Source organism: Kryptolebias marmoratus, unplaced genomic scaffold (genome assembly GCF_001649575.2).
Source record: "Kryptolebias marmoratus isolate JLee-2015 unplaced genomic scaffold, ASM164957v2 Scaffold25, whole genome shotgun sequence".
Taxonomy (NCBI): Eukaryota; Metazoa; Chordata; class Actinopteri; order Cyprinodontiformes; family Rivulidae; genus Kryptolebias; species Kryptolebias marmoratus.
This window is the reverse complement of record NW_023665759.1, coordinates 104,090-111,771: the sequence shown is the minus strand read 5'-3', so window position 1 is coordinate 111,771 and position 7,682 is coordinate 104,090. Positions and strand designations below refer to the sequence as shown.

At 40.5% G+C, this 7,682-nt stretch overlaps 1 protein-coding gene and 1 long non-coding RNA gene across 2 annotated transcripts in view; one reads left to right on the top strand and one right to left on the bottom strand.

Annotated features, from left to right (window-relative positions):
* Window positions 1-666: 666 nt before the first annotated feature.
* LOC112449981 lies at window positions 667-1,562 on the bottom strand. Its single transcript, XR_003038534.2, has 3 exons — window positions 1,429-1,562; window positions 1,300-1,362; window positions 667-1,234 (listed from the first exon to the last, which is right to left on the bottom strand). It is a non-coding gene; the product is annotated as an uncharacterized LOC112449981 (long non-coding RNA).
* A 5,306-nt stretch (window positions 1,563-6,868) lies between these two features.
* The window catches only part of LOC108251420 (NACHT, LRR and PYD domains-containing protein 12-like), a 21,963-nt gene continuing 21,149 nt past the window's right edge, over window positions 6,869-7,682 (top strand). The window contains exon 1 of the mRNA XM_037974361.1: window positions 6,869-7,186. The gene's annotated coding sequence lies outside the window, so the exon portion shown is untranslated. The remainder of the gene's footprint in view (window positions 7,187-7,682) is intronic.

Sequence of the window (7,682 nt, the reverse complement as noted above, 5' to 3'; positions counted from 1 at the left end):
GGTTACACACAAATGTCATGTAATTGTGATTTATTGGGACTTTGCCTGATATTTGTAATTTAGGCCTTTGGCATCCATCCAAACACCCTCCAATCAGTTCTACATTGCAAGAATTATAAGGACATCGGCACTGTCCCACTAGTTCAAAATGTCCTGTTAGTGTTGTGTGTATTCAGGCAAAATGTCCAGTTAATTCACCTGTACAAACACACACACTAAGACAGCCTTTCTACCATCTTGAAACATACACACATTCCCATACTCATACCAGCTTTTGCCTTTTTTTTCCTCCCTCTTTCTCTCACTGCAACCCCCCTTCCCTCTTTCTCTATCTTAGTTAGAGATTATTACATCGGCCATTTTTAGCGGGCCTCTGGTTTTATTTAGAAATTTGGTACTGTTTAGTTTACTCATGTTTTTAGCTTCCTGTACACTTAGTTTAGTTCTGTACTTTTAGTCATGTTTAGATCTTTTTAGTTTAGCTACTATTTTGCTCATGTCTGGTTTTTAGATTATCCTATATGTTGCGGGAGCAGTGTGGTAAAAATGGGTAACTTAAATTTAAGAGCACTATTTTAACCCAGATAAAATTGAATGCAATGACTCCACTAAAAAAAGTTACCTTTAAGGCACACAGGCCCGCTACAGATGAGGTTTGAGACAATCTCCCAATTCAAGAAGTTATTTATTACAACATTGTTTCACTTAATTAAAAACATACTAGCTTAAAACCACTCACACGTTAAACGACACAGTTCTAGCTCAACTCAAAGTTAGGAGTGCAATTCAGGGTGTTGTCCTAAAAACAAGAAACACGGCAAACTGAAACAGCAAAAAAGAGAAAATCATGCACCAAACCAGAAATTGTACCACCACCCAGAAAGTCCACTACCAACACCACGAGCTGGCCATTCCTGTCAAAAATAAAAGAACCATTCAAATTACAAACAATACTAGTACACAGTTCAGTCCACGACCCACCAAGCAGCAATAGTCCAAATTAAGGTCCGTCCTGGGAGAAACCGATCCACTGTAGCAGACGCCACGCAGAGCAGCACTAGAAGAATTAGTCCGAGCTGGTCGCCAATCAGCCCAAATCAGCCACCCTGGACGAGTGATAGCAGCCAGCATTTACACCAACCAGGACGGCCGGCATGAAGCCAGTAAACAGGACGACAGGTAGGCAGCCAACAGATTATCCCGGTAACAGCCGGCCAAGGACAAACAGCAGCAGCTATCGAAAATAAATGTTAAAAATGAAATTTGAAAGCATGCAAAAAAAACTAGCTCTTCACTTACCACTGAGCTCTTTATGTAGTGCCTCTGACAGGAAGGAGGAAACGGGGAGCGTGTACAGGTGACCTGGGTATACAACAGAAGCTAAGCTAAAGCTAAGCTAACAAACATCAAGTGTGGGAAGATTCTTACCACAAGGACGATGAATCGGCAATCAGAGCGTCGTTAAGCGCATTCTTTGAGCGCGCATTAGTTTGCGACAGGCGTACAGCACCAACAAACGCCAAGGTCTGAACCGGAAGGAAACCAATGTGACGTCCCAGGTGAAGGCGGGCCCTTTATATACTGGCAGCCAGCGTCACAACCAATTAGATTCAGGCACTTGTATGGTGCGTTCAAAACCTACAGGGCATACTGCCACATATATTCCATTTAGATTATACATGATTCTTTTAGAATATACATGATTGATGTATTCTCCTTTTTTTGTGTTTCATTGTATTTCATGTTTAGATATGTTTAGTTTATCTGATTTAGATTATTTGACTATCTCAGCTCATGCTTAGATATGTCTGTTTTAGTGATTCTGTTTAGATTATCCTGTTTCATTTAGATAATACATGATTAATTTAGAATACATCATTGTTGTATTTTTCTTTTCTTTTTTGTGTTTCATTCATTGTTTTTGTTTTTGTTTTTGTTTCTGTTGTAAAGCACTTTGGATCACCATGTTGCTTAAAAGTGCTATATAAATAAATCTCACTTCACTTCACTCACCAAACACAGAGGAAGCACCTTTTATTTATTTATTTTTTTTCATGTAGCGTTCTCAGAAACAGTTTTGTTTATGCGTTTTAAAAATTCATCTTTCAAAGTAAATGTTATCTATACTACACATACGTGTTTCCAATTGTTTTAAAAATATTCTGTGGCAAGGCTTTTATGCAGTTAACTACACAGAGATTATGTGTTCTCTTACTAATCTTTCCTATATTTTCTAACTTTTTAAAGATTTGTTGAAGGACTAAACACCTTTGGTCTCCTTGATGTTATGAGGAACCACCTTGACATATTAAAGGGGACCTATTATGCTTCCTTGAACAAGTTAGGATATGTCTGTTGACTATACAAAACATGTTGATTACATTTAATTCACAAAATCATTCTCAGATATTGAGATTTTTAAAGATCAGTTCTGCCTGTTTTGAGCTCATTTCAGAATGAGCGGTTTTAGGGTTATATCACTATTATGCAAATTAGCTGCTGTTGGCCACACCCTCCCAACACTCGACACCCACTAGCGCACTACATCAAAAAACATAAAATCTCACAAAAGGATTAAATGCTGTGCATCTGATACACGTTTACATCGTTATTAATTCAAACTCTGAGGATTCTGATTTAGGGACAGGGGCACTTAGCAGTTCATATCTGACATTTGTCAAGTAGGAGAGAGGCAATAAGTGGGTCGGAAACTTGACTGGTAGCGGGTTGACACAGCGGCAATATAAACACATGTTCTATATTGCAGCCAACAACATAACATTTTCCTTTTCAAGCAGACATTGTTCAGCGGTAAAACCAGCAGAACAAACATGACGGTCTCCCTGTAATGAAGTGGGTTGAGCTCCACTTGGGTTGCTAGGTAATAGCAATTGTGATGCAAAAAAACCAAGGTTTTCGAAATAGGTCGTTTTGCAGACACCATAAAACATTTACATACTACTAAAAAACAGCTTGGTGGTTGTTTTTGGTTTTTTTGAACTTGGACTGTTTCTTGAAGCAGTAGATACCCAAATGGAAGTACAAAGACATGCAAAACTTACAGTGGAGCATTAAGCCTGATACCCAGTCATTGTCACTTTGATTCACACCTTCATGCATGAGACCAAAGCATCTCTTTTTGTCTCTCGTCAAACATCCTGATCAGAAAAAATGACTGAGCCCAGAATAAAGAAACAAAGGCAAAGTGGAGTTTTTTGGAAGCACAAAGCAGCAGGAGCATCATAACCGACTCAGGTAGGAACATGCTGTAGACCACAACTCCGTTATTTGGGGGCCGCTTTCCTGCATGTGTGCTTGCTTTAAAACACCTGGTTTAAATAAATGGCTTGTTGACATGCTTCTGGACAACTTGATGATTTGGTGAGGAGGTAATTAAACCATTTCAATCAGGCATGTTGGAACAGAAAAACCTAAAACTTCCAGGACAGCGGCCCTCTAGGCCTGGAGTTTGACACCCTTTGCTGTAGACTGATTCAACATCTGCCAACAGGTGTCCGGGGACAGGAGGTGGACTCAGGAGCCTACCTGAGACAGGGGGTGGACTAAACGAGTGCTGAAACTCTGTTAGTCAATGAGCTGCAGGACAGAAATGTGACAACAGAGTTCAGTTGGACTCTGACAAGAACAGACTCGTCAACGAGTTTCTTTCCTCCATTACGTCACTTCTGAGAAATCGTTCCAGGCAGTTTACCTCCAGCTCAGGTGTTCCAACAAAGCTGCAGAGCCTCATTCTTCAGGTGGGAGTGACCCACTGAGGAACTGAGAGTGTGGCCTGTTTTTAACTTATTTCCTCCTCACATTCTGTACAGTTCTCCTGTTTTCAGGGTCAAACAAGAGCAACCTCCACTAATTATCCAGAATAAAGAAACTTCACTTCTTTTATTGTTTGTAGAAAATGATGCATGTTGCTCCATGTCCTTTTATCATAGCTAGTGGATGTCTCTTCAAGTATGAACACTTATGATTTAAACTTTTTGGACTTGTTTAATGGCTCTGGTGCCGCGGAACTCTCAGTCTCCTGTGCTGCTCCCGTGGACCCCTCAGCATCCTGTGCGTCAGCAGTGCGACGCCACCACAGCTTCGCCGGTGGGTCAGCAGGCCGACGCCACCACAGCTTCGCCGGTGGGTCAGCAGGCCGACGCCGCCACAGCTTCTCTGGTGGGTCAGCAGGCCAACACCACCATAGTCTCTGCAAAGCCTCCAGCGTCTACCAAGTCTGCTATGTCTGCCAAGCCTGCCATGCCTGCAGTCGACGCTCCTCGCCAGGCCGCTCCAGAAAGTGTTGTGATCAACGCCTCACCGCCAGCCTTCATCTCAGTGGGGGTCAGGGACGATGCTTCACCACCTGCCAGCGTCTAAGTGGGGGTCGGGGACGACGCCTCACCGCCAGCATTCGTCTCAGTGGGGGTCAGGGGGGACGCCTCACCACCTGCCAGCGTCTAAGTGGGGGTAGGGGACGACGCCTCACCACCTGACAGGGTCTCAGTACTTTCTGAAAGTAATCACTGAATGAACATGTCCAACTGAGTAACTTTTAGAGTCAACACAGTTCAGGATGGCTGCCACATCAAAACAATCATAGCAACCACATACATTACTTTAAATCAGTCAGTTTTACAGATATTGAGGTAAAATTATGAGTGACAGTAGGTGAGAGTAATTACCACCACTTACTCTGAGTGCTACACATTGCACTACATCTTTACTTAAAACTTTGGCATGAACATTTCAACACTATTTAATAGTTAGCAAAATAGTCAACACTGTGTATCTATTAGCATAATATCTTATTCACCACTCAAATCTTTTAAAATAAAAATCTCATTAATTACTGGATGTACATCTATAAGTGACAAACTTTTGGGGTCAACCCAATTCAAGATGGCAGCCTCAACCAATTGACCTTTACCAACAAATGAATGGCTATACCTCAGTCAGTTTTACAGATATAGAGCTAAATTTGGTGAGGTAGTAGCTGAGAGTCACATTTTGTGAGATATCACGAGATTGAACACAAAGTCATTTACAAGGTTTGACCAAAACATTTAAAACTCTGTCCCTTCTTAACAAAAGACAATTTTTGTTTAAATTTTGGCATGAAAGGCTACAGGTGAGGTTTTCTTAAGGAATAATAGGCCTTTCTTTATACAATTTTTAAAAAATAAAACCAACTCGATCTATTTTGGTTGTCCAACATGAGACTGGTGCAGCAGCAGTGCAATGAAATGTCCCTCGCTAACTATATATGAGTGTTGTTGTGCTCATTTTGAAATTTGAAACAGGGGAAAACTGGAGAAACAGTATAACGCTGAAAGAATCTTAAGCATTAATTAATTTATTTAAGGACAGCCATTGTCTAAAAAAAGGAAGCATTATGTTTCTTGACAACAGAAAAAAAACATTGAGAAACAGCAGAGCAACACCATATACACTCCTGGCATGTGGCAGCAAGGCAACAGTTTGCCAGCATTTTAAAGAGTGCATCATGCAAGGTTTGTGCCCATCTCATTTCTTTTTATTCTACACAGATGGCGTCACATACAAAAACTGGCCTCTCATTACCTGTGGAGGTGTTTCTGCTGGTCATGTGCCTCTCAGTTTGTATGAGCAGTCACGTTCTATTGAACAGGTACCTGGTAAAACTGAAGGGGCAGCAGGGAGGGCTCCTTTCTACAGCCTTCTGAACTCAATGAATCTACATCTACAACTCATTAACATTTGGAGTCAACCTAATTCAAGATGGCTGCCACAGCTAACTGACATCAGCCACCACAAAAATTGTTTTACTCAGAAATCTATACAGATATTGAAGTAAATTTTGTGTAGTAGTAGCTGATGTATACTAGCCCATGATATACTTTGAGCACTAATCCATCTGGTGAGATCTCACATCATCACATGAGATACAGCAGATAACCTGATTTACAAGGTTGGACCAAAGCATCTACAACTCACTTTTCACCACCACTTTTCAGCAAAAGATTATTTCACTTTAAAACTTTCACATTAAAGGTGGTGGCCATATGCATTTCTTCAAGAAAAATATTTAGTTGTGATGTTATCACACCAAAACAGAACATTAAAGGTTAAAGCATTCAGTAAAAAACCTTTTGTCTCACCTTCTTATTCTGTAGAGATAATCTGCATGGGATTGGAAAGTAAATAAATTTTCTACATTAGTTCCCGGGTATTTAAAAGGCGTAACCTGCTCTTTTTTTATAGTCAAAGGCCTGAATGCAGGCCCTGTACAGCCTTTTTTCACTTCCCCTCTCAGATCCAGCTGCTTGGTCTCACTAATACTGAGGTTTAAAAAGCTGCTGTCAAACCAAGTGACAAGGTGGTCAAAATAATGAGACTCGGAGGGTTAATAACGTCCTGTAGGCAAGCAGTCAGGGTCATATAATCAGGTACTTTATTCAGGAAGAGTCTTTTGTCTTATGGTTTATCTTATTTCTTTATATTAGTATTAAGAGATTTTAAAAGAAGATAGGGCTAAACTGTGTTGAAGGCAGATGACAGATTCATAAAAAGTATGCAAACCTGATTTAGCTTTGTCTAAATGACTAAAGTATTTTTATTATCATGGCTGCTAAAAGTACTGTATACATGGAGATGTGAGATTTTAGCCACAGGTAGTCTTTGTACAGCCCAAAGTGTGTCTGAATGTGCAGAAAATAATTTAGAAAGTATTTTATTGAAGGACAACAACAAACAGTGTTGAAGATTTTTGCCAACAGCAACAGGACTGTAGCATAAAGAATATTCTGATATCTTCTTCTTTCTGTCTGTTGTCACTTTGTTAAGGTGTGTTTTCTTTCCTTAATGAGGAAATAGAAAAAGAAAAACATTCCTAAGAAGTGAAAATTCAGGTTCTCCAGGTCCTGAGGATCAGCAGCAGCCTGTTGCTGTGAGTCATTCTGTGTTTTCAGCAGCAGAGATCGGGCTCAGCTCCGTCAGCAGCATCCAGCTACTCTGAGCCGACTCTTGGATCTGAGAGGAAAACTGTGTTTGTCGTCTGTCAGCGTCTCTGCTCTGAGTCTGTCACAGATCGGATGCTTTGTCTCTGAAACTGGAAACAGACGTGTTGCTGCAGTTTATCTCTTTGACAGAAACTTTGTTGATCCCTGCAGGGAAACAGCTTCGTACCATCACCCAACAAGGCAAGGTAACTTTATCTATATTGCAAATTTCATACACATTGTAACACAATGTACTTCCCATAAAAACAAAAATTAATAAAAACACAAATACAAAATCAAATTTTAAAATGATATTGAATGCGATAAAAATTATTAACCTTTAAAAGATCTCAATTATAGTCATGAGAATAAAAATAATTATAACCTGGATTTAAAAACACACATTTGGGGCTATCATCAGATTTGTTGGTAATTTCTTCCATTTGTGTGAGACATACCAACTAAAAGCTGCTTTATTAGGCCCGAGCAGCGACAGCACTGCGAAGGCCTATTGGATCTGTACTGTTTCTTATTAGGCCCGAGCAGCGACAGCGCTGCGAAGGCCTATTGGATCTGTACTGTTTCTTATTAGGCCCGAGCAGCGACAGCGCTGCGAAGGCCTATTGGATCTGTACTGTTTCTTATTATTATTATTAGGCCCGAGCAGCGACAGCGCTGCGAAGGCCTATTGTATTTCGTGGA